Raw genomic sequence first — 27,711 nt, forward strand, 5'->3', positions numbered from 1 at the left:
AATCACGTTCTGTGTGCACGCCCACATTCGCACACCGACGTCACGGGAAGACGGAGGTTTCGCTTTGGCATTCTCTCCTGTGAGTCAGGCGGCATGCCCACTGTTTCTCAGGAGGACTCTGCTGTCTTTCAAACGAAACGCAACGGGATGATTTATTGCAGTCAGAGAGACCGTGTTTGTCCAAGGGTGTGGTTAGACAATGTAATTGAGCAAGCCTGCTGCACTGACAGGCCTGTCTCACTCCTTCCTTTCCATCCCCACTCCTCCCTTTTCGCTATTTTTTTTTTTATTAGGTTTCTAACAAATTAGCAAACTGACCTTGTTTACTATGCAAACAGATGAAGGGCTGAGCTGAGACACGGGGTACAGCCGACTCCTGCAACTGGAAGCTGATGAGGAAGAAGGAGGGAGCAGGACTTGTCGCTTTAAGCGGAAGCAAGCCACCAGCCTGGCTCAGACCATACCATTTGACTTTAAAAACGTGCATTCCGTATTCTGGTTGGATTTAGTATCTTAATATATGGATGCTATCTCATTTCCATCTGTAGTTCCAATTACTAACTCTGGAGTTAATAACACAGTATTTACACCAGAAGGCTGCCCTGCTTTAGGCACATATTTTATTTCCTGATCTAAGCTACTATACAGCAGCCTCAGGTTCATGACGTTCAGCAGCTCCTACTCGAGAGATGGCTGTGATCCAGGGCAGGCACTGCAGCACCCTTTTGCAATGAAGCAGGAAAACCAGTTCCCCACAAAAGTCACAAGCGGTTCCTCCGGTGTCCCCCTGGCTCCTCTGGCATAGAGAAGACTCTGCCTGAGATTACTTCTTTTTCTGCATGTCGCAGCTCCAAAGCCTTTCCTGGCACAAAGAGGCTGATGGGACTGGTTGTGTTACTCTGGGGCTGAGAAGTGGCTGCAAGTACAGGAGATCAGCATACTGTGCTAGGGCACAGCCCAGCACACAGCACGCAGGCACTGTCCCACTCAAGTGTTTATGAAACGTGCCTGCTGGACCACCTTCTTAAGACAAACATGACCATAAGAGGTTGTCAGCAGAACGACCTCAAATTCTTCCTTTTTTCCCCCCTCGCCAGCTGTGCAGGAAAGCCTGTCAGGAGCAAGACCAGAGCCCTTCCCTCCGGGGCTGCACAACAAGTCAGCCTCTCTGACTCAACCGGCGCTCTTTTACACAGCTGGCACCTCAGTTTCTGGGACACTGGTTTCCCTACACTGCCTTAATCTCACAGAAAACGACCACACTGAACCACGCTGTTAATTTCTAATCCCACAGGGCTTTCGAAGGTTTGGAAGTGGGGTAGGGAAAAGGCATCACGAGGACAGTGGGGCTCTCCCCATGCTGTGCGGCCTTTGCTCCCAAAGCTCCTCCAGCTGCAGAAACAGGGCCTTGCCCTCATGGCTGGGCTGTGGGGCAGCAGGGCCAGCCACGCTACACCACCACGTAAGCCCCATTTTCCTAAGAAATCACGCTTCTTCATCCTCAGTCTATCAGCCTGGCCTGCTAGACACCCATAGCTCCAGGGCCTTATTGCGCTAAACTTCCACTGTGCTAGCAGTATGTGAAAAAAATGTCTGAGGGGAGCCCTTGTCAAATCCGAAAATAAACATGCTTTAATGTTTAAAATGCATTCCAGATCACCAGCGCAGCCCCAAGTAGTGACTCTGCGGCTCTGCTCATCCCCGCCAAGAAAGTTTATCCATTTGGACGGAATAAGCTCTCGAATCCAATGGAAAGGAAAAAAAAGAGAAACACAGTCACGTTCGGGAGCACAAGAGGTGGAAATTAATGCGAAACAAAAGAGCCCAAACCAGGCAGCAAGTTATAAACACCAAATATTGAAATTCCAAGGCTGACCTGCAAATTTCACGGTTAATACGACGCAGATCCCTTTTCTGCAGTTGGGTTAAAAGTGCACAGCCCTCTCCTCGGCAAATCTCCAAGGAATTTTAAAGCCTGAATGAAAATACTAATTACAATGTACCGAAAACAGAATGAAGAAGTGTGCGAGATGACTCTCGAGCACCATGAGGAATAGAGGAGACAGTCCAGCAGCCCACGGGTGCTCCCCTGCCGAAACCCACACCACGGGTGTACAAGGAGAGCCCCTTGCACAGAGGCCTGATTTTGTGACGGCATTAACTCCTTCCTAAGGAAACCCAGCAGCTCACAAAGGACCCACGCCTTCCTACAATCTTTTATCCTATCTGCTGCCACAATGCCCCCATGCTCAGGAGTTTAAAAAGAGCAGCCATGCATCCTCAGTGCGTGGCATGAGCAGCGTGGTCATCCTCTTTTGCAATTAAAGGAAGACTGTATCTTAGCAGCTGGCTGTTTTGTTTTTTTCTTTTTAAAAAATGAGATATTTAGTTTTTAACCAACAAAATCCCTTATGAGGTTAACTAGAAGTGTAAACTGAATTCCACGTTAAATTATCCCCTGTATGCCAAAGCCACAACATCTAGTACTAGTTATTACTCTTTCAAAAGAAACAGTCCAGAGTTTACACACACATATATGTTCTGAAGAGAATATTTTATAAACCCCACAAAAACATTTACACAAAATAACTCAATTTAGGCCAGCAGAGTAAATCTCTCACATACAAAATGTCAGCCAATTAAGCTTTTAGCAGAGCACCAGGGAGACTGATTTTAGAAAGCTAAGCAGGTTTCTCAGTCTAGGAATGCCTGAAATCTGTTTATTCTCAGTCAACAATGACTTTCTGCCTTCTGCCAATTACTAAAGTAGTGGGGGAAAATGGATTTACTCTCTGCTTTTACAGATCAGTTGGCTTAGCAAAATTTAAACTCGCACACAGACGCCTCAGCTCCTCTTATTAATGCCAACAGACAACAACAACAAAAATTTGCTCTGCCTTCCCCTCCATCCTTAATCTGCTCGTCCTTTCTGGCTGACAACTGGAAATTGCTAGTCCTCCCATGGCATCCTCCCCCTCCTGCCCAGAGGGCTGCAGTAACCTGGCCTCCTCCCACGAGGGAGGAGAAAAGGCGTAGCAGGGATTTCAGGAAGAGCTGACATGATTCATTTCTGTGAGGATGCAGCGAAGGACCCTCACCAGCCATCCCCGATAAGCCATCCCCCAGCCTCCAGGCCTGGCAAAAGCCACAAGGTTCAGTTCCTCGAGGGTGCTGGGGGTCAGTACCACCACCCGGCTGCCCAGCAGCAGGGCTGGCTCCTCCGCTCCCTTGCCCTTCTCCTCCCCACATCCTCCCAGCCCAGTCACTCGGGACATCCCGCTCCTCTTCGCCGCCGGCTCTGACGCTCACCAGATGTCTCCATATGCCAAAGTAATTGATTAATCTGGCCCACGTCACCCAGGACGATGGGACGTTTTTTCCTTTCCACAGCAGCAAAAATACCAAACCATCGCCTCCAAAACAGCAGCCCCAGCTGGCCTCAGGGCATGCTCACCCTCTGCCCTGTGCCTCAGGCCCTCCAGCCCCCATGTTCAGCCGCTTCCATGCACACATCTGGCAGAAAACCATCCCTCCTCTGGGCAGGTTTGTTTCCTGATGGCCCCGCACCACGCCATTTCACAGAGCCCAAAAAAGCCAAATAGTGGTGTAGAGGTTGGGACAGGTTTGTTTACTGGTGAACTCAGAGCGCTTCGCAGGCATCTTGTACTCATTAAAGTTATTTTCTTCTCGTCTGTGTTTCTTTCCAGACTGAAGAAGAGGTTTGAACATAACCGTATCTTGGAATGATTCCCAAATAAATTTCCATTTCCCAAAGGACAGGTTTTCTCCAAGGCAAGTAGTGGAAATTTGCAACAGTTTATTAAAAAGAGGCAGCTTTACCTCTGGCCAATATCATGTATTATCTGGATGTCATCAAAGGTCCTGGAAAGTAGCTTACTCCTAAAATGCCTGGAGGCTCTATAGCACATATGATGCTTAACAAACAAGTTAGCATGTTCTGGAATATTTAACTTTCACTCAATAACATCAATTTTCTGAATTAGTAATTAAAAAAAACACTCCACACACACAAAAACGCCACCACTTTAAGATACTTTACCTTTTTAGAATAACATAACACATTTAGAAAACCCAAGTACTGAAGTATAAACAAATAGATGGGCACATACAGTTCTTCCCTTACCTTAGCAAAACACCACAGAGATGATGGAGCTGTAACAGCTACAACTGCTTCTTGTGTTTGTTTTGCACTTCAGTTACTATAGATATCCTTTCCTGGGAGCATTTTTTGACTGACAGCATCCCCTAAGACTACCTAGACCCACAGGAGAAAAGCACCAGCTACAGAAGGTATCTATCACCTGCTAGCAAAATGCATTAAGCAAACACCGACTACTACTCCCTCCTTGCCAGGCATTGGCAAAGAAGAAAATAAAAGTTTCTCTGCATGTTCTCCACATGTAACAGAGTACCTACCACTGAAATAGTGATGCTGAAACAATAGAAATGCTCCAGCCAGCGAGGACCAGAAATACTCACGAAGCATCCATTACCGTGAACTACATCACTAATGATGAAAGAACACGTTCTCTCCCATTGCGAGCCAAACACTGTTGGCACTTCTACATAGTTGATATATCACAAAGGGCAAAACAATAAATCATTTTGTTGAGCAGCACTACCATAAAGATTTTCAGCATGACTGAAAAACAATCTAAAATTCATATATATGCAAATTTTAATTAATTTATTAATGATGAACAGGACACTACCTCACAGTTAACAAGCCAGACAGCTAAGCCCATAACGCCAACTCAAACGAAAGCAAACAGTCAGGCTGGGCTTGAAGGGGACGGCTCGTTCCCCGAGCATGTTAGAGGAGCATCAGAACAAACAGTGCGCTTTGTGCCTTCAGCTCTGCACCCAGGACACACCGGGTTGTGTGAATTAAGAGCGTGCTGGCAGCCAAACGGATATTTGCATGGCAGAAGGAACTGCCTAAGGGACAGCCAGGACCGACAGGAGGATGACAGGCCTACAGCATTTATATTAAATAGTCAACCCAAAAGATTATGAGGGACTGTGCATACTTGGGACAGTTACCAATGGTAAGCATTTTTCTGTTTGAACTACTCAGCAGCATGAAAACAATTCATCCTATGGAAATTATGCAGCACTTATGAAATGCTGTAAAAAGTGAAGGGGAAATCCAGTTAGTCATCTGTCAATCCTCCCTGATGTTGTGAAAACAAAGATTTACAGGCTCCAAGGTTGCTTAAAAAAAAAAAGTCGTACCAAAAGTTTCTTCACTTCATGAATGAAGATGGTTCTCAGTATGCCCCTTCTCAGGAGGGGTGCTACGTTTGCTTATAAATGCCTCAGGATGGAGGAAAAGACCTCACAAGGAAATGGCAGTATATTTCTATAAAAGGGTTTGCTATCCGGATGCGATAATTTTTTAAAACCTCAAACAAAATACCACAGTATGCTAATCTGCTCTTTCACTGTAGGTAACCTCAGACGTCCTGTAATTCTGCTGCGTGTTCATTCTTGCCTCGTTTAAAGGCTCTGATGACTCAAAGACCGACAGCGCAGGGATCAGTCCAATCCCTTCTTCCTGCTCCTACCGACTTTGCGTCTTATCGACTTCTTTATTTTGTGCTCCAGATTTCAGAAGTTATTTCATTTCTTCCAGTGGTGTGAGCAGCACTGCTTAATCTGCCTGTGGTTTTGTTTACTTTCCAAATACAAATACCATTTAAAAAGGTTGTTTTGATAGGGATTATGAAATTGCACCGGAGTCAGGAAATTAACAATAAGTGTTCCCAAAGCAACTTAACTCTGCCCCGCCGCAGTCACAGTGGGCAGTACAGTAGCGTCTTTCACAGCAAGCTTGAATGACACCGTGCTGCACAGCAGCTTCTTGCTGCAGCCCTTCCCTCACGCTGCCAAATCCAAACTCAGGACTGCTGAATTTCCTCGTCCTTCTGCAACTGAAAGCCTGACGCTGACTGAGGCACTAGCCGCTGCTCACGGTGGTTTCCCCACTGCTTTCCACAGAGGAACCTTTGAGCTTTACCTTCCAAAATGACAGGAAGAAGAAGGCGACAGCAGCCACATGATTATGCATGTACATCACGGAAATATGCTATGGAAGCAAAAGAGATCGGATCGATGGGCGTCCTTTAAGAGAAGAAACCTCAGTATTTCAAAACACCCAGCAAATCACTCAGTTAAATCTTTCGCTACCGTTGACTAAGAAGCTCCAGATTTCAGTAAAGGAAATTTAAGAGTATGCATCTTTAAGGGACTGATAGAAGGACTTTCCCAGGATAGTATTGTTTTTGTTCTTACTACTCAAAACCAAAGTCTGTATTTCACGTAAGGGAGAAGCCTGAACGCTGCTTTGGACGGGTGCGGGGAAGCCACAGTTTATGTTTATAGACTGTAATCTAATTTCACGCCTTCCTCTTACTCTCACTACCCTGTCTTAAAAATTCATGTTTTATTAGATTCATGAAACAGCTATAGCTCATAATGAGATAAGTCAGCTGATATCGGAGATGTGGTGTTTTGCACCCGACGTTAATGCTAATTATATAAGCCTTCCGCCGTACTTTGTTTGCTGTACCCACACGCTTAAGCTGCTTGCCGTGTTACTGCGAGCAGTTCATTAGCAGCAAGTTTACAGGCCTGGGCAGCATTAACCTTTCCTCAAAAACTGTCCCGAGCTGGGAACGCGGACCTTGTGCTGCTAATTACAGGAGGCACTGCCAGACTCCCGGGCGGTTCGGCAGCACCGCCAACGTGAGCCGCCGGAGACCCCGCGGCCGCTCGGCCCCTTCATCCCTTCTAACAGGCTCATAAATTTCATTCCCAACTTGAAATGGGAAGGGGGCGAAACGAGCTATCTGTATTTTTAAATGCTGTTGTTAGTCTCCTGCCTGCAAGCAGTTAAAAAGAGCCTCGTGCTGCGCCTGAGCGATTGGCGTAGTTTATGGCTCTGTGCAGGCCAACCACAGCCAGCGCCTCTGCAAACAGGGTTTTTGCATCCCAGGATGCCTGGATCAATCGTGAATTAATCAAAAATGATGCGAGGGGTACGCTGTCCTTGGCTTCAATGTACTACACCACACGTCACACACACTTGGTTCAGCAGACTGGGAATAAGCATGCGCCACAGGCAGCGAGTATGCTAAAATAATTGTAAAAGGAACATCAGGTCCACGTTTTGTCTTCACATTGCTTTGCACAAGCAAAAAATGGAGAGCAGATGGGAAATACGTGTGCAGTGAGGGACTGATAAAAACATTCACTTACTTCCCAACAACACACACACAAAACAGGGTGTTTAAACAGTCAAATGACAGACCCAAACGAGAAGCAAAAAGCATTTCTGACTACAGAATTGCTTTCAGAGAGTAGGATAGGAGAAACATGTTAACAACAACTAAGAGACAAAAAGCAACCCAAAAACTGCATTTCAGAGCAAGGTTTCACTGATATACTATGTGTTTTTACTAACATGAAGAATGCTCAAAAAAATTATTCATAAAACCAGAAGCAGCAATTTTTAAGCTTTCCAGATGATTACAGCAAGCCCTATGGAAGTAAGAAATTTACAGATTTGAATTCACCGTGAAGATACCAAATTTGCACAAATCTTGCCATATACATGCCAGCCTGAACAGGAATAAGCACGTGAGGAACAGAAAGTAAAGTACAAGACACATCAGAGCAACACTATACGGGCTTTGTTAGAAGTGGGCAGCAAGGGAATTTAGTTTGCTGATAATAAAGGCGAAGTATTTTAATCTCTTTCACAAGCATAATCACGGAAAAAAACCTGAAAACCATGACGGACCAATTGACAGTTCATTACTGGGAACAATGCTTTTTGTTTTCTGAAGTTTGCTTTCTCAGATCTTCTAAGTAAACAGAGACACTTCAGAGATTTGAAAGGCAACGAAGCTGTTTAAAATTAATTTCAGTTCAAGTTGTTGCAGCACAGGAAGAAAGCCCATCGTCTCATATTCAGCTATTTGCTTCAAGGGCTGCTTCGCAGAAACACTTTCTTCCCAGAACCACCTCCAGCTCGTATGAGCTTGTCCACAGAGCCCGCCTTGCCTGCGTTAACAGTGGTTTTGTTATTTGTATTCTTTCTTGCTTTAAACCCAGGAAAGACTTCAGAAAGATAGATATATTACCCTCGAAGCACACATTACAAGAAACTATATCCAGCTATTTTGTTGTGCACAAACAGCTATTTTGTCTTTCAAGATCAAAAAACAAGCAAACAAATAAACAGAAGGCGATCCAACTGGAAAGATATTTTTGATAGTAGGAAAAGACTTTGCTAACCAAATATTAGAGAATGCCAAACTGTCTAACACAGTTCCACTGCAATAAAATGAAATGGTAACTCTAAGAAACAAATGTACATGCACTTTAGTCACTGATTTTAAGTCTTTCAGTGCATCTACTCTGCAAAGATTTACCTAACACCATCCCAACAGCACTCAGTCTCCCAGCAGGGCTGTCAAACATCTTATATACTCTCAAGAGATGTATCCGTAATCGAAAACGTGTGGTAGATGTGCTAGTTCAGTAAACGCCAGTCTCGTGGGGCAGTGGTGCAAGGACACTTAAAGGCCACTCGATTCGCTCAGCTTTGTCCCACCAGACACCGTCCCATTCCCCGGCTCCACTGAGTCCGGGAGCAACACCGAGGGCCACAGAATACTTACAAATACAGCAACACACCACCACAGCTTGCACCAGCACCGAGAGCAATACCCAAGCCTGGATCTACACAGAATAAATCAGCAGAGTGCAAATGCTTTCAGTCATGCTTCAAATACACTGCAAATCACCCATTTCAACTTTTGGTGCAAGGCTGAGCTCGTTACGAACCTCCAAAAAAACAAAGAACCTCCAAAAAATTGTCCTGAAGTGCACCAATGTTTCTGCATTTCCATATTTAATGTTTCACATTCCTTCACAAAACATTCATTTGTGCTTTTCTTGACAAATAGAAGCATAATAATAAATTGCAAGATTATAATAGAGTTCACAGACTAAGACCCGCCAGGATATTGTGCTACTGCACAGGGGAGGTGGCTTCCTTTTTTACATGAACTTGTGGGAACCGAGTCAAAAGCACACACACCAATGCTAAATTGAGGACAAGCCACTTGATGGAAAGCAGCAGGAACAATGCAAGGGCACTGTCAAAAACGTTTTACTTAATTCTGCAGGATTAGGGTTCCATGACTCACCCTGATCGATGCCAACAGCTTCTGCACTTTGGCTGTGACTTTACTTAGCCTGCAAATGGAAGCCTCAAATCCATGACACAAAACTGACCTTGTCTGATTACTGGGAGACTCCTTGCTGTTGTTGCAAATGCCCAAAATTTTGTAGGGCCCAAAACTTATGAGGTACTTCCCCACCATCCTTCATTTGGACAGTATTCCTTTACAGAATATTAAATTCTCTTGCAGGACAATGATATGGGCATGAAAAGAGGGAGGAAAAAAAGTGACTTTGTCAATGCCTTTTATATATATATATATAAATAAAATTACTTAACACATTTGTCGCTTCTTGCTTACATTTTTTTTAACCCCCTAACTAAGTCTCAGAGACACTTCAAAATTTTGCACATCTAGATCAAAGCCTTGTTTCTTTGGTTTCCCTTTTCTTCTTCCCCTCAGAAACAGCCCTGTAAAGTGCATTTCCAAAAGCCTGAGAAGCAAGGAGCATGATCAGAAGCTTTTAAATTCCGGAAAAACTTCACTTCAGACAGAGTTGGGATGTCCAGACCAGGCTCAAACCCTTGTTAACAGCAGCTCTGACACGATCATTGGTACCATGCTTCCCTTTTACACGTATCCTGTCACTTACCCTTTCCTGAAATAATCCCACCACAGAGGAAAAAGTTAAGAATCAGACTGATGTGGTTCTACCAAGACAGGCATTTATTGCGACGTACAAATTAAAACCTCAGAAGATCACAGGCACCCAATACATTTTGGTATAGGAAAAAGACACAGTAATGGTTAGCTGGCCAGCTCGTGTTTATCTACCGCCCCCATTATTAAACCATGGAACAAAACCTTTTATAGAGAAGAACCTAATGATCACTAAATATACCTTTAGTCTTTAATTTAAGTGCAAACTCTGACTAAGTGCATAGAATTAGCTGAAAATAGCAATACAGCTGGCCACCTTTGGCAGATCCGCAACCAATATGCTTCATCTTTCTGTAGCCACTTCCTTTGGACTGCACCACCTTCATTTAGCTGCCAAGTTGGAAAGAAGAGCAAATATTGTGCTTCTTTAGAGATTGAGAGGAATTAATTCTTTGTATTCTAAGATGAAAAGGCCTCCGTTAGAAAGTGCATAGGGTTTGAGTCCCTTAAATCTGTCCATCATTTGCTTGAGGAGCTCTCTAGGCTAAATTTACAGGGTATGACGCTGTACAAGATTTTCCCCAGGACAGTTGTACACTCAAATTTATTCTATGTTTCATTATATAGGCAGAAACAAAAAAATGAATCAACAACGTGCATTTTTTTTAATCCAACTGCTACAAGGAAGCAGGTCTCAGAGGAAGAAAAGTCCCAGCTTGCTATCAATTTTGCAAGTACTGATTCAACCCAAACAAAGCACACACCAAACACCAATATAGCTTTTCCTACAACCCCACTTCACTCGTTTTGACAATATTCTGTGTTCTTTGTCTCTGCTCACTCTCAGCACTTTCACAAGTGAAAAATCACGTACAAGGTATACAGCACAAATTAAGTAAACAGCCTCCTTCACCTACTACCAGCTCGTGATGCAAATGGCTCAAAAGCAAAACCTTCTCCAAAGGAATCTAAAACCTATTTTATGGCAGATCTGTCAGGTGATGCATGTTAAGTAGCCATCTCCTTCCACAAATACAAGGAGCAAGAGGCTGACATATTTTTCAAAACTTAATTAAAAGAAAACCACCACGGCTGACGGTCCGGCCCAGTCCAGCCTAGCGTGTCTCCAGACTGGTCGGATCCAGGAGCCCGTCGGTCACGGAGAAGAGGGGTTAAGTTAGCAGGGCTCAGGTATCGCTCCAGCTGCATCTCATCTGAGGAGCTGACACACGGACACGGCTCGCTGTAATCCGACAGAGCAGGGAACTGGGTTAGAGGGGCAGCTCCGGGGCTGGAAGGCTACGCAAGTTATTTCTGGCAGTTGTGCCCAGGGGAAATTAAAGATTCAGTCACACTTCCCTGCAAGACCCGGAAAGGACAAGCAGATCAAATGCTGCTTCAAATTCACAGGAAAAAATCCTCCTGCCTTTACATGACACAAAAGCGAGTAAACACGTTTTGCCAACCTACGACACGCCGTGCATCTCGCTGTATGGTAGGTGGTATTCTTCTTAAAGCTTCTCCTCTCTCAACTGCACAACCAGGCCAGAGTCTCCAGCTCTATTTGAAAATATTCGGGGTTGATATTCTATCCAAGACAGAGGCTTGCAGCTTAAGGCATAATCAGGACCAACCTTAACCCCATCTGGCTGCTCAAGGCAAAATGAAGTTCAGCACCCCAACCACAGGAAATCACAGATAACACAACATGTGCTCTTAAATCGTCTACTTAATGATATGTTAATTGATAACATACTCTCAACTACGTACATGTAATTTCTGGCTGGTTGTAGGAACAACACCAGTTCGATTCTGCCTAAGCAACTTGCCAGTCTGTCCAAAGACCAGTCCTAAGTCCAGCTACACCCTGCAGCCTCAAGATGTCCCAACAAAAAGAATCTCAAATTTACAACATTTTAAAACAGTATTTCCTGATTAATTGAACTTACGTAAAGACTTGGCTTTAGGAAGCCAGTTTTTCCATAATTATCGGAAGACAGAGGAGAGAGGAAAGAACACTACAATATTTTTCTACAGTGATAAAAAGGAAAATTGCTGTTTGCAGTTAAAGTATAGGAGAAACATTTTAGCATGCAAAACATACAGAAAGAAAAATGACTAAAGAAATTAAAACAATTTACTTCCTTCTCTGGTCCGATAAAGCAAATCTGAAAAAGGAAGTAGCATAAAAGGAAAGAAATTCAATTTGAAATTTGGTTTTAAAATAAAATAATAAATTAAAAAAACAATTCCTTGTCTTCCTTATTGCACAGCAATAAATTTTCAGGCCATAATCACACTCAGCCTCATTCCACGCACTATGCAACATTCCCTGAAACTGCTTCTGGCGCAGGCATGGGCTGACCATAAAGCCACATGTGACTTGTGCCACATAACACACAGGCATCTCTTTTAGGCTACACAGCATTTCTTGTACACTTTCCAGCAGGAGAACCTCTGCAGACTGAGAACCAGATTTTGTGTGCTGATCTTTGGGCCGCTACTTAAACCCGTTTTTTTTGCAGCTGTGAGGAACAAGGAGAAGGTAACTGGAAAAACAGACTTTAAGCTAAAAAGCTGGCCAACAGGAGAGGATTTATCATATTATACATCTCAAGAAAGTGCTTCACTCAAGCCTATTATACCTACCTACCTACCAAGAAAGAAACACAGCTGAGCAACAAGCCTATGCAAACATTTCCAGGTTCTAAAGAGATGGAGCCAGTCAAGCTTCCCCCTTGTGGTTTGCATGTCGTCATCAGAATTGCTTAATGTTTGTATAGCCTTATAGCTCAAATATGTTTTATATGTCTTTGGAGGACGAGTGCACATATTTATGAGTTACAGTGATTGCTTCTTCGTGAGCAGTGCACAGACATGTGCAAAACAGAGGTTCCCAAGACTGTAATCCTGTCTCCAACTAGAACACTTAAAGAGAAAGAGAGAGGCAGGAAACCAAACTAACATACAATAGTACTGACACGTTTTATTAGGAAGGAGCGTATATAAATTAAACAATACCACAACAGCACAGCCTCAACAAATCCTCTCTGCTATGGCTGATTCTTAGACAGCAACATTTTACAATGCTAAGGTAAATGATTTCATCACCTATATTTAATAAGTGTCCTTCACCTTAAAAGATCCCACAATTTTTTTTTTTGTTTGCACATACATCTCTTAGCTGCCCCATCCATTCTCGTTCTTCTCCTCTTTCCCCCTCCATCCCCCCCAAATTTTGTCACAGCGCTGTGTATACCAGTTAGCACATGGGACTGCAACTAAAGAATCCCATGAGGGGGAAATTTACTCCAGAGAGATCCATTAAAATTCAATTGCCAGTTTCCATCATATGAAACCTAGCCTTATGATTAGCTGAAATTTCAATGGATGCAAAGATCCAAGACCATGGGCATCTCTGGAATTTGTGTTTCTATTTCCTTTCTAGTTCAGGCCAGGTCAAGCCCATGCAACTTCTGTGGGTCTATGCTCACAAGGCCTACTACAAATGTTGTTTGGTTGTTTCTTACCCAGAGGTTGTATTTGTACCTGATTTATTTCCACAGGTCTTTTGGTTTCTCCCTGGAACTGAACAGGAAACTGCATTTGCTGTAACAACCACAATTTAACCTAAAAATCAAGCAGTCTCCCATTTACCTTCACGTTTGCCAGCCTCGAGGCACGTTTTCTCCTTTCGACTACACCTTCCTCTCAAACCTAACACCTCTGAACTAGACAAAGCAGCGCTGAGCAGCTTTAAGACCACACCAAAAGTCTCTCCTTCAGCCACCAGCTTAAAAGGACTGCAAAACAGCAGCATGCTTCCCGCTGGGCGATGTTCACGTCACGGCCACCACCGCAGCCACTGGCAGCGAGAACATCTCTCTGCAGACTGGGGAAGCCTTTGTACACAGCGAAGATGTTTCTCTCCCTCTGATCCCAAAAGAGACTAAATAAATAAGATGGTAACTTGCATCTACACGTGTTTCAAATTAAGATGCTAAAAATGGTCACTTCCCCATGTATTTCAGAAGCTGCCTATAAACAGCTCCTCTATTTATATAGTCCTAAAAGCAGTAGAGCGCCTTAGCTGTAAGAGCAGACAAACGCTGAACTCACACCCAGCAATCCAGAAGTAAAGCCAGATGTCAGATACCAAAGACTGAGACACATGGCAGCCCGCATGCTTCATACCACGTATTTTTATTAAAATTATTATTTTACCATGTTATTAGTAAGCTCCACATCTAAGTGCAAAATCTTGCCTGTGCAGATGCCCTTCTTCACCCTGGCATTGGGCACGAGATAAATTGCCCTATTGTCACCCGAGAGACTGATGGAACATCCAGCCTCACCTGCTCAGCCCCAAGGGCTTGAGAGGGATGCCAAGGAAGGGGGAAGCACACAGCCCAGCCCGCTCTGGAGCCAGAGACACCACTGCAGAGAAACTCACTTCTCAGCCTGGCCCCGCTGTAGTTTAATGCAAACAGATTTAGGGAAAAAGCTACATTACCACAGTTGCTTCTGAGCCAACATTTACTCTGGCAGGCTATCATCACAGCTATTGAAGTTTTTTTTCTCTCTCTCTCTTTATCCTACTGAAGTGTTATAAGAGGAGCAATAATACATTTATGTTCTCTTTATTCTTCCTTAGCACACAGTTCAAAATTCTATAAATGACACTGAAGTAAGTAGCAGAAGCGTTTGGCTGTACCGCTTTTATCCTTCGGGCACTCAACCTACCATCTGTAGGTGAAGGCAGGGACTAATCCTGCCCCTAGTTATCACCTACTGGTATTTTGGTTAAATACTGCTGCCTACAGAATGGAAAAAGATCCTTCCCAAAATATTTACATGAATCCAATACAAATAGGGGGCTTCAGAATCAGATCAGAAATGCTGTGAAATTAACACATTTTCGTATTAAGTCAGTATGCCAGCCACTGCAACTAGCCTAGAAGCGACAGGCAAGCTATGAAGGCTTTGGGAGTCCTGGGAGCTGCTGTAAAATAAATAACGGCAATGCACCATAATGCGTCAACTACAGGGATAAGGATTCCCCAAGCCTTGCCCAATAGTCTAGAGACGCATTTTTACACTGAAATTGTGAAAGCGAATTTCTGTGAAGGGGTAAGGGCAGAAGATGGGAGAAAAGAGGAAGAAGGAAAGATGCAGCGTATTATTTTGAAGAACGAAATGATGGTTTACCAGACTATTTTTTTTAGCAAGTCTGTTCACATAGTCCTGAACTAAGATTTACAACAAGGCATGCAGAATGGGTTACAACCTCTTCTCGTCAGATGTACATGATGGCCCTTTTATGGCCCCGCAAGCTGGCTGGGATCCCATACTCCCATAATGACACCAATATAGGATCGAAGGACACATCCAAGTACAACAGAAGATTAACAAGAACATGAGAGACACAAGGGTAGAAGCCAGCTAAAGTAACATGGGTGAAAGAAAAAAAAAGGGGGGGGGGATGGAAGAAACCTCACAGCAGCTGCTTTCCAAGTGAGCCTTCCCGATATTACCGCACAGGAGCTTTCCCACTGCACTCGGGCTGGTAGAATCCTTACAGTATACCCTCACCTGGGCCACGCACACGTATGTGTATCTGCACGCACCCACATACTCTATTAGTAACGCAGGTAAAGAGAAGCAGAGGATGAATGGAGAAGATGCCTCCTTTCCAGCACAGGAAATTCCAGATTCATGCTGCTCAACCACAGGACGCCGCGCAGTCATCTTGACCAACACGCAGCAATCGCACAAGTGGCTGATGAGTGATGTTAACCAAGAGCACTCAACTGCGTGCTGGCAAGCCAGTCAACAACAGCACCCACCACACGTTAAGACACCGGTCTGTGTGTAAATGAATCTCAGATTAAAACCAACGTGGAAATCACTGCTGAGGCGTGGAGTAAGTTCACTTTTTATCATGGTAAACGTGCTGTTTTCTAGTGTCCCAGGAGACGATGCCTCTACCTTTTCCAAATGTTTTCTCTCTGTAGTCAAAGTGAAGACTGATCTAAGAGCTGACAATCTCTTCCCCTTACTGTTGGGAGAGTCATAACAGAACCAGCCTCCACCCCACTGCACATCACTGTGAGAACAGTTTTGTAAAATCCTGCAACTTAGTGAAAGCCTGTCACGCAACACACGATATGGCTATCAGGTGGTTCAAACCCCTCTGTAAGCACTGCTATTCATACCAGGGATAAGTCTTGCCAATTCCTCCTGCAAAACTTTGCAGACTACGATTCTAAATCTTCCATGGAGCTACAACGTCTTGTGCAAGGCTCTCACTCTTTTCTTTCTCCATTACTGCAATATTCTTTCACTTCACATTGATGAATCCCGTCAGAATATTTCATAGAAATCGCATTTAACTACTGCTTTGGCTCAGCCACCTCCATCTTCGCATTTCTTGCCTGATTCCCTTTCCTCTGATGTTTCACACTTTACAGCCCTCCACATCCTACCTCCATCTTCCCTGTCACCTTTGCATGAGCAGTCCAGATGCTGAACCACACCTCTGATTAACCTACCACCTCTTTTTCAAGCCATACAAGAAGCACATCGGCACAATTACCTTTGTTTCTTTTTGGGGCTTTATCAAGTCTAGTCCTAAATTTTCTTCTCTACTAGAAAGAGGCCAAAGGCAGTACATCTTCTTGAGGTTCATTCAGACGCCAAACACAGCTTCGGCAGCAACGTAGAGTCCAGCTTTACCAGCTCTCTCCATGGCCCTTTGTATCAAAACGTTCAGGTACAGTAAGAGTAAAAATGATTTTTTCTGTAGCTCTGAGATGAAACTGATTTTCCTGCAACAACAATTCTAAAATTCAGGATTCTTCAGCGTTGAAATGAGCATTAATCAAAACCAAATCCTGCTCTTTTGCTTCTCCTCCATATCAGAAAATACTGTGTTAGCACATTTTTTAAAGTGGACATAAACTAATCAGGTGCAATGTTAAAATTAACCTAAAAGAGTATATTTTTCTTGATACAGATACAGCCTTACTTGTACCAAAGCAGTAGCTACGTCGATTTCTGCAGAAGGTGTATGTTGTACCACGTTAAGAATAAAACAGATAATAGAAATAAGCTTTGTCAACGTGTTAAGAGGCTTAATGCACATTGATGTAGTGAAGCGACATATTTCACCCAAGTTTAACTGTTGAGTAGCAGCACAGCGCTATTTTTACACAGGCACTCTTTTGACTAAGACTACTTTTTTGCTGAAATTGAGAGTCCCAGCTGTACCAGCTAATGAGGCGTACATGTGCAAAGCGCTGTTCTCAGTGCAATTAAACCGCTACAGAACCACAGGAAAAAAATTTTCAAATACAAAGTAAACGAAGGATACTTCAGAAAGCACAACGACAAAGCATTTTCCTGCCACTTACGAACACAATCAACAATGGGAAAAGCTTTTACGCCCAAGGAAAAAGGCTGTATTTAAGGCCAGTTTTGACATGAGCGCTGCTACTGAATTTGGAGCTGGGAACTCCAGTGCCCAGCTCCAGGGCAGCTGCCCTAAAAAAGGCTTTTTGGAGAACAGCAGCTAAAACGTGCTGCTGGGGCCTGGCCATCACACAAGCATGGCAATCCAAAAATAAAGGCATTTTCTCTGAAGCTTACAGATAAAGCATTCAGAAGAGAAAGTTTTCTTCTGTCCACATGTTGGAGCATATGTGGTTTTTGAATTGCTGAAAACATTTTTCCCCCACCATCAGATTACCTAAAAAAAAAAGGGGGGGGGTCTTAATTAAACTTGTGTCAGAGGTATCACCCTGAAAAAGTGGAACTTTAAGAGCCAATAAGTGAATAAAACTGGTATTCTGTATCACTTGTTTTTCCTCGGGGTTATTTACGCTCCCATAGTCCCACTTCCTCTGAAAACAAAAAAATAAAGAAAAAAATAGAAAAAAGAAAACAAAGTTTCTGTCCCCTTAGCTCTTGACTTCGCAGCCCCTGTTGCCCAATGCTCTAAAAGTGCATTTTGTTTCAAAACAACTTTCCTAGATTTTCAGAAGGGTGTTTCCCGTCTGCAGAATCCTCTCACTTGCAAAAGGAAAAATATTTCTCTTAATAGGATACTTGACTTCTGTCTGATCAAAAAGACAACTTCTTCACTAGACCCCATGACCTCATACCATAATGCACACAAGTGCATTAGCTGGTCTCCACGACCAGACAGAAAGCTGGACAGATAAAGGGGAAAACAAGGGAATTTCTATTCCCCTCAAATGTATTTGCCACAACTCCAAACGATGCTCAGCTTCTGATGAAGTTTTTCTGCATGAGCTCATCTTCATTGCATCTGGTTTTGGAAGAGGCTCATTTAAAAAAAAAAAATACAGATTTGTCTTTCAACAGACAAACTTTAGTTAGAATCTTTTTTTTTTTTCCCCTGCTCCAAACTGCTGACCTGGGACGGTTTTTCTTTGCTCACATGTGCGACAGACCGAGTGCTGACGAGACAGGCTCCCACACCTGTAGGAAGTGGGGAATTTAGGCTAAAAACTCTGCCTGACATCTAACTTCACACGGCGATACTACGGGGGGGAGGGGAGTTTCCTATAGCTGCATTAATTCAGACTAAAAATACCCATGCTGACATGCTGTCATGTGAGAATCTCTTTGATTCCAAGAGTTTATTCAGAGCCTTCGTGTTACTTTGAACTTTTTTGTTGTTTAATATGATCATCGCTCCATTTGTCATCATATGACAAGAGCAGACAATTACACAAGCTGAAGATATGTCTGCCAGTCATAGCATGCCATCTTGCTGCTGTCAAGCAAAGAGATGTGCCTCTACACACCTCTAGATTGAGTTCATTAAACCAGCCTGCAGGATATCCCTCAGTAATGACACAGATGAAAGACCAAATTAAAATTGCTTAATTCAGATATACAATCTCCAGCATTTTCCACCTTGCAGTCTAACTGGTTAAGCCGCATGTTTGAATAAGCCGTCCTCGCACAGAAGCGGCTCTAATTCTCCACTTCCATCACTTTTAATTAAAACATCTGAAAGATTTTCAGTTTGTTTTGTGCTTCCCTCAGTCCTGAACGCTAGCTGAGCTGTACAGCAGAAAAGCAGCCACCGTGGCCACGTACGAACATGCTTTCTGTCAACCAAACCACAGAAAGAAGCGCTCTCCTACGTTCAAATTACTAAGAAAGGGGTGAGCACACTGGTGATGGTGGGAATCAAGGAAAAAAAAAAAAGTGTATTGCCTCAGAGAGCATACATGGGTGTTTTCTGTGCTCAGTACCACCTCCCAAAGGCCAATTTGTCTCCAAAGCCTTGGTGCTTACCTAGTAACACCCAACAACCTCCACGCTGCTCATCCCAAATCCATCTTCCCAACAGAGCATTTTGAGATATTGTTTCTGTGTGCTTCTTTAAGATTTTTTTAGTAGCTTATCTTAGGAAGAAAATAGTGATTTCTTGCTACACAGTTGCTTCTCCCTTACACAAACAGGACAGAAGAAATAGTATGCTTAAAAAGCAAGTATGTATTAACACTGGGAGAAGTCCACAGGGAAGTAGCACCTACCTCAATTAGTAGATTGAGCCATGTTTTCAAACAAAGCCTAATTAAAATAAGCTCTTCTGAATCTCCATCAAGAGCCAATTCACCAACAAGGGGACAATTGCTTAACACAGCCTAGTATGATGAAATACATTCCAGACACTGCTGTAGCAAGCATCAGCATTAAAGCTGACAAGGGTAAAAGCATCGGTTTTTGAAGTACAAGTCTGAATTTAAAGCCAGAATCCCAATCTCCATTACTTTCTCATTAGCAGCTTAGCATATCAGAGCGGTGGAGAATATTAATAAATAGTAATAAAAATGCTTAATTACACCTAAAACATCGCTCCTACACTTTTCAGGACAGCTAAACCCAAGGCTTTATGTAACTACTAAAGCCTTGTCTTTACCAAGACTATTTGGCACAGCACCAGCAACCCAAAGGGCAACAGGAAACCACAAAGTTGATTTGGCTCAAAATTTGAGTTTTTCTGAAGCCCGGTTAGACAACAATACACGCTTTTAAAAAGAAATTACACTGTAGATAATTTGGTTTTGTTTGAAATAGATTCCCATGAACCAGCTCCAACTCAAGCTCACTCACAGCAGCGTGACATCGCTTCACATAAATTTGCCAGAGATGGTAACACCTCAACACCAACACGTGTAATTGCATTAGTATTTTCTATTTTTCTTCCTACTTTTCTACATAACCAAGATCTGACGATTATCCAAAAACAATCAGGAAAGACCGAGCCCAAGTAGCAGCTTATCCACCACACCACGGGTGCACCTGAAAAGGCAGCTTCATGGCTCAGCCTCACATGAACTAAAGGGCACTTTGAACTGTGCTGAATTTTTTTTTGCCCCAAAACCACAGAGGCCCCACGATGCCTTCAGACAGTTTACCTCCATCCACAGAATCAAAGCTAAATGACTGTAACAGGAGGAAGAACAGGGCCCTGATGTTAAGGAAAGGGAGAAACCTTTTGCTAAGGAGGTGAGGGTTTTTTGTTTGTTTTGCTTTTTCTTTTTTGCTGAAAAACATTCAGCCCATCTGCCATCGCTGTCAAGTCCACACAAAACGTCACGCTGCGGTTTCATCGACTGAGGTTTGAAACCCAAGTTTATAAACAGGAGGGATGGACCCAGCACGGAGAGCTCAGCTCCGCCAGCTCCCTGCACCACCTCCGTGGAATGGCAGAACGGTATCAGGCACTCCCAGGGACATAAACGGCAGCTCCTGTAAATGAGGTGCAGGAAGGGGATGGAGAGAGGGCATCAGCTGCCAGGCAGGGGTTTCCTTCCACTGCTGCACGAGGCCGCAGCCCTGTGAAGGAAGGCGAGCTGCCCCCGCCCCTGACTCGAGGACTCGGGAGCATCCTCTCTTCGCGGATTTCAACTGGGAACATGCTGCAGGCCAGCAGCTCGGCCAGCTAACGCTGATATCACCAGCCACGCGCCAAGCGAGACACCGTTTGCCCACCATAGGAATCCGCCCGCGTTACAGCAGCGGAGCTGAACTGAGAAAGACCACAGCTTTGCCTGGCCCATGTCAAGCAGCCAGAATAAATCTCGTAATCTAATTTGTGCACGGCTGTGCCTCAGCTACTCTAAACTCACGTTGTGCGACTCGCCCAGCACATGCCTGCTGAAACGCTGACAAGCAGCGAGCACGTTTGCAGCCAAACATGCCTCCCTACAAACCGAGCTCGGCCCCTCCAGTGACAGTGTCACCCCCCAACAAGGAAAGCAAAGACTGTGTGGACGTTTCCACATCACTATTTAACTTGCTTCATTTCCAAATGGAAGAGAGATAGGTCTCCAACACACAGCAAACAAATCCCCACCAGCCCATTTTTACATTCAATTTGCATAACAGATCACTGCAGCATTAGCAAAATTCCATGCTGCAAGCACATTTAATAAAATCGTAGCGACAACGGCTTAACCAGCGCATTAGTTAAAATTCCTGCAATGCCTATTATCAGTGAAGTTACACGATACGGGGAACGGTGGTGTGCCCTAATGAAACCTCGTGCACGCAGCCAACAGACTGCAACAAAGACGGAAAGATCACATGAATGCTCCGAGAGAAAAAACAATTCAAGAACCAAACAGCCTCCCCCCCCCCCCCCCCCCAAAAAAAAAAAAAAAGGAAAAAAAAAAGGCAGTCTGGCATCATGTAAGCAAAAGACCTACTCCATGTTACATTCCTGGTGCCTCAAGCAAAGGAAGGCAGCATTGGTGCAGAAACTGTGTGTTCAGCCCCACAGTGTAGGCATGCTTTGCATTCTTAAGAGGCACCCTCTGAAACCAATCATCGTTACTCTCTAATTGGCTGGAAGGAAGCTTGTTCAAGCCTTGACAGCCAAAAGAAATACTCTGACTTCTGGGGACCGTAGGAGACTGTTAGTGCAACTCATCCTGTTGACAGTTAAGAGGGGAAAAAATCTGCATTAAAGCTCTGCAATTATTTGATTGTGTTTGCTTATAATAATTAAAGTTCTAGCAGGGGGAAAAAAAAAAAAGGAAAGAAAGAAAGAAAACAAGTCAGGAGGAGAACTGAATTACTCACAACAAAACCAGGTACAGCACACAGTAATTCAGCTACGCACATTTACACGATTCAAGCCAAAGGCTGTTAAAAGACTGGACTAAACTGAATAGGATCCTGAAACCGTCTTACTCCTAAAATATTTTGCTCCAAGGCAAAATATGCACAAAGTATTTTAAAGCATTAAGACACTAATTCTGTAAACAATAATGCCTACAGCATGCGCACCGCACACTGGAATGGATTCCTCAACTTGGCCTCATCACTTATGCATCTGATGAAACAAACACTGACAGCTTTTTTGCATTTGTAAAGGCCCCACAGCAGCTGTGGTGATCCCACCATAGAGCAATGAATTAAGCCTGAAACCCAGCTGGGTCTGCACAGAAGCCTTTTTTGCACAATACAGCAAGACTATCATTGTTAACCTAGGCATTATTGTAAAATATTCTGCATTACATTAAGAACTGAGATAGAGATGCCCTGTAAAATTAGCACTAATAGGCAATTTATAACATTTAAAAATATGGATACCACATTGATTGCTAATTGACACCAGATTTCATATTGATTGCTAATTGACACCAGATTTCATAGTTTCATTTACACACAACCACAGTGAATCAGGTAATTACAGAAAATTGTTGAAGTAGGAAACAAAGTGAAATTAAGAAATAAGCCCCATTGAAGTTATAAAACAAACTTCTATAAAATGAACCTATAAACAACTAGAAGTTAAAATAACTATAAAAATTATCAATCTTGAGAGGGGAAGGAATCTGAGAGATATTGATGACGTTATTTTTCTAGTTTACAAATGCATAAAAGCGTAGTGAGCAAAGAGTTGGGAAGTAGTTAGAAAAATTAATTTGAAAGTAGTTAATTGGAAAAGAGTTCTCAGAATGCACTGTTTTAGAACTGAAACTCTATAGTCTTTCTTCGCATTTAACATCACATTTAAAAGAGGGGCCAGAGGGATCCAAATAAAGTTGTCTACAACATGTGCTACAAGGAAGACACGTGCATGTATGCTGAGAACCTTCCAATCTGACCCTGGTTCATCTACAGCTGCACCACGCGACCTTGGGCAAATACGGTCAACATCTGTGCAAACTTTGTTTATAAAACAGAATATTCAGCTCATCTTGCTTGGCTATTGAGAACACTTCTGTAAGCCTGAACTATGAAAACATGCACTTTTTCCAAGAACGCACAAAGACATGGAAAAGTAACTGCCAAGTATTGTGAAAAGCACTGAGAAGAATCCAAGGTGTATCCCACCAGCATGAAAAACTCTTCAGGCTGTCATCACAGCTTCTCAGTGTTGCGATGAAACCATTTCTCTGGGTATCACCGCAGAAATACACTTCCCAGTCTCAAAGAGTACCCAGGCAGGTACTGTGTGTGGTTTGTCTTTTCCCCATTTCTCCACCTCCCAGTGGATTGATTACTCAGCCAAGTATGCAGATTTTCAGACGATGACTTCTTACAGGCTTCCAAACGGTGACTTACAGAGTAAAGGTGCTAAAGGAGCAGCAAAGAGCACTGATGAAGCATGGAAAGGATAACAAAATGTCACGAGGAGCAATTTGGAAATCAGCAGCCAGCTTAGAGATAGATGGAAGTATGGTTAGCAGAAACAGCAAGATGAAAACCATCTTTCATTTACCATTTTTGAAACCCCTGTGTTCCTCCACAATGCAGAACTGATACAATCAGAGAAACGAATGTCTTATTAGCAGAAACCAAAATTACAGGTAGCAACAACGACAACAAAAAAAACAACCTAATTCTTTTCATTTGTGGCATTGTCTCTGTTCCTGGGCCTTTAGTATTATCGGCAGGAAGAAATGAGTAGAAGGGAAGTGGAAGGAAGGGGGAGAGAGAGCAGAAGGTTAAAAAAAAAATCAAGAAAAATAAGGGGGGGAATGAACTTCAGGCTCTGTGCCACATTTGGCTAAAATGAAGTAAGACCCAATTGGCAGCTTTTGAATATATGACCCTCCAAAGGCAAGTTGTCAGCTCAGTAACAGTTGAAGGAAATAAATGGACAGCTCTGTACTGTTCTGAAAGTCTTGTGTAATGAAGTTAGTTTCATCTTGGAAGATGGCCAAAAAGCACAAATCAATGAGCAACCAACCTTGTACCACTTCTGTAACAACAGTAATAGTCATCCAAACGCAAGCTGTTTATTAAGTTCTAGTAATATTTGCTCCACACCAGAAAGTTAAACTGACAATAACAAAGAGACTGGCTGTGCCAAGGGAACTTGGGCAGAGGTAACTTTTCACGAGTGATGATAAAGCAGATCTTCAGGCCAGTCCAGAAACAGCCAGGCACGTGAGTCTCCCACAGAAAGAACAGCTAAGTTATCCATCTTCTCACCAACACAGAAGGGTTGGGACAGTTTCCTCAGATCAGCATTAGACAAGCCAGGCACTGGGAAGCACCACGGAGTGAAGCAGTACAGTGTTTAGCTCGCCCCGGAGAACTTTCTCCTGCTGTGGCATAAAGCAAGTCTGAAATATGTGAAGACAGCTAAAGTTTTGCAACTGGTGACTCTGAAAGCTGATACCCGTACCTTCGAGAACCTAAAGGAAGACTCATTGAGGAAATTTTCTTCGTTTATCTCTGGGGACTTCCTGCACGAACAAACCACCAAACCGACTGAAATAAATAAATAATTAAAAGCAACGAGACTCGTACAAATGAAAGCAACCTGGGAGATACAGATTTAAAACCATGTTTGTGACAGTTTTATATTCTCTTATCTATGACAGTTTTAGGAGCCCGGATAACCAGTCTGTTACAACCAAGACTCTCTTGACTAGACGCCGTCCACAGTCAGCCAATCTTGGAGATGTTCTTGCAGCCTTTTGTCTCAAATAATGCCAGCTATTCAATCTTCTTTCTTATATACTTAAAAATGTATAAGATATTACTTCTTGTTTCAAAGGGCTGCCTCAAGAGATCACCTATGATTTTCTTCTTTTAACTAGAATAGTTTATACATGGGCTTAACATTGTTCATTTGTGTTGAAATTAAACTACGTATTAACTCCCTCGGATTCACTGAAGATCCTTGCTTTCATTGAAGAAGGTGATCTAATCACTGAGAAAGTCAGTGGATTGGAAATTTGGAAAACTATCCTAAGACCATTCTTCCACAGAATAATGACTTTTCAAAGCTGCATTTGGAAAACTATCCTAAGACCATTCTTCCACAGAATAATGAGTTTTCAAACCTGCAGTGCTACACTGCTTTGCTTCGGCTTTGCAATATGTGAGTTCCTGATTAAAATACTGCGTCCTTCTGATGGAAAAAAAAATATCTGGATGTTTGGGGAACATGGAATAAAGGAAGGAAGAAGTAGTGCACAATATAAAGCCATTTAAAGAAAAAGGATAACCTTTCAACCCAGATGCAACTGACTGCTTCGTGGAAACAGAAGAATGGTGATAAATCACCCATAGATAGGATAGTTAAGAGCGAGTACTAGAAAACCTTCAAAAGCCTGCCTGAACAAACATCTTCAAAATCCTCTTCCAAAGACAACAGCATAGTGAGCTGAAGTATATTCTTCCACTGTACAAGATGGAGAAGCACTTCTCTAGGAAGCCATCATGCCTGTTACTGAGGCTGTAAATCAGCTATTTCTGAAAACACGACCACGGCACTATAACTGGGGGAGAAAACCAAAGTAAAAGCAGCAAAAGTATTGCTGAGACGGCAAAAGACAGGGACGGGGGCAGTGGCAGGACCTAACTGGGAACACAGGACAAGCTATCCCCGCCATGAGCACGACTCCGACCACGGATACACATCCCTGCCATTCTTCTCACATTATACTAACCTCGGTTTCACAAACTGCTGGAGGGCAGGTGAGCTCTCCAGGGCTGAGCACGCTAGGCTCATGCTTCCCTGACAAAGTCCCAGATGTAGCTGCAGTCATGCTTGTAGCGTGCAGGTGATTAAAATGACAACTCTTTGAAGTGGCCCTGAAAAGAGCACATGGGAAGGAGACGGATTCTGCAGAGCTGATAACCAGGCGGTCCCTCGGTCGGTGCCACAGAGCTACACACAGTCATGCAAGCTGGACAGGGACACAAGGAGGACAGAAGGAAAGAACCAAAGGCAAGTTCAGAAAAAAAATCTTTTTCTTTTTTTTTTTTTTTTAATTTCAGAAAAAAAAGAGATGACCACTTTGCTGGGAATCCCTGTGGTCAACTCGCCGCTATTCTGTAGGGGAAAACTGGACATGTATGGACAGGCATGCATGCAGGAACACTGCTCCTCATCCCCTTTGGAGCGGGAAGCAAACCCTAGCAGCAACGGCCTGAACAGTCATTAGGCACCAAGGGTTATTATGCATTAACAGATGGGCTGTCTGTACGGGGAGAAAACGCCAGACTCATCCCTGGCAGGATCTGAGACAAGTTGGTAAAGAAAAGAAATAATAGTTTATCCCTTCGCTCTCCTCCATCCAAATTAGCGAACCAGTAATTTCCAAAATGCCCACAGGGAATTAATTTTACTGCATCCTTGACTGCAAGAGTAATGGGCTTAAAATGACACCACAAAAGGAAGAGGAATCAACAAGGATATAAGAAAAGATGCTTGTGATGGGGAAAAAATGATTACCTACATCATAAACACATTTTCTCCTGCTGGATGATACACCACCAGCCTTCATAGGAGCCAGTTAAAGTAGTATTATAATGAAAATCTAAGTAAGATATAAAGAAATTATATTACCCAGAAGACTTTCAGAGACCATATTTTTCTTAACAAATTTATGCTGAAAATCACATTCACGCTCTCCAGAGCAACAGGGCCTAGAAATCATTAGGACTGGTCTGCCATCCAGCCTGGAAGAAATCCGACCACTGTTAGTTATTTTGGAAGGGCATACTCGAGGAACTTTTCAGCAGTGGAAACTGTGCACCGATTTATATGGCTTGTCAGTTGTGTCACATAATGCTGCTCTTGACTGAAGGAGCATGTATATCAATGTTTTATAAATAAAAGCTTTAATGTATATGAATTATGAAATTAGCTTTTCCTGAATGCTCACATCAGCAGGAATTGATTTCCCAAAAGTTCAGACAGGCACTGTAAAAAGGGATGAGCAGGGCCACGTTCTACTTTTCCTCCACAGTATTTGCCCAGATGTGCATTACAGTTTGCTGAGCCTTGCATAATGTAAGCAAGCAGCCAGCATTTTCCATAGCCAGCGCTTAAACTGTGCGCACAGGCTAGAGAGACAAGTAGAGACAGTGCAATCCCTCCCCTTCCCAAGTATTTCCTATGGAGCTGCCCCCAGAATGAACTGCAGGAACCGCTCCATGCCTCCCCCTTTGGCCCTCAGGAAAAGCAAAAAGATACTGCGACAACAGCTCGCCTTGCTTTCTTGCAAAGAGGTGGCAGCAACTTCATTAAGAGCTGATGTCCTCAGACAGCAACATGGATAAAGAAGCCCACTCAGAGAAATAGGCACAAGTGAGAGAAAGAAAAGCATGGGACTAAAAACAAAACAACAAAAAAATAGAAGGATAAAAAAAACTCTGGTACTATACGCATGTGTACATTGTAATGAAGATAAGAGTAACAAAAGAAAAGAACAGTGATTGCATTTAAAGGAAATACTAAGAGAAGACACTGGAAAAGAAAGAAGAAACTGTTCACACACACAAATCAAACAGTCAAGACTACATCCAGTAAAGCCACGAA

General features: G+C 43.2%; 1 protein-coding gene and 1 long non-coding RNA gene across 2 annotated transcripts in view; both read right to left on the bottom strand.

Annotated features, from left to right (window-relative positions):
• The window catches only part of LOC310895452, a 32,774-nt gene extending 10,779 nt beyond the window's left edge, over nt 1-21,995 (bottom strand). The window contains exon 1 of the long non-coding RNA XR_014580700.1: nt 21,626-21,995. This is a non-coding gene — a long non-coding RNA (uncharacterized lncRNA). The remainder of the gene's footprint in view (nt 1-21,625) is intronic.
• JARID2 (jumonji and AT-rich interaction domain containing 2) overlaps nt 1-27,711 on the bottom strand; it is a 211,172-nt gene that overhangs the window by 171,921 nt on the left and 11,540 nt on the right. The window lies entirely within an intron of this gene.

Source organism: Anser anser (genome assembly GCF_964211835.1).
Source record: "Anser anser genome assembly, chromosome: 2".
NCBI lineage: Eukaryota > Metazoa > Chordata > Aves > Anseriformes > Anatidae > Anser > Anser anser.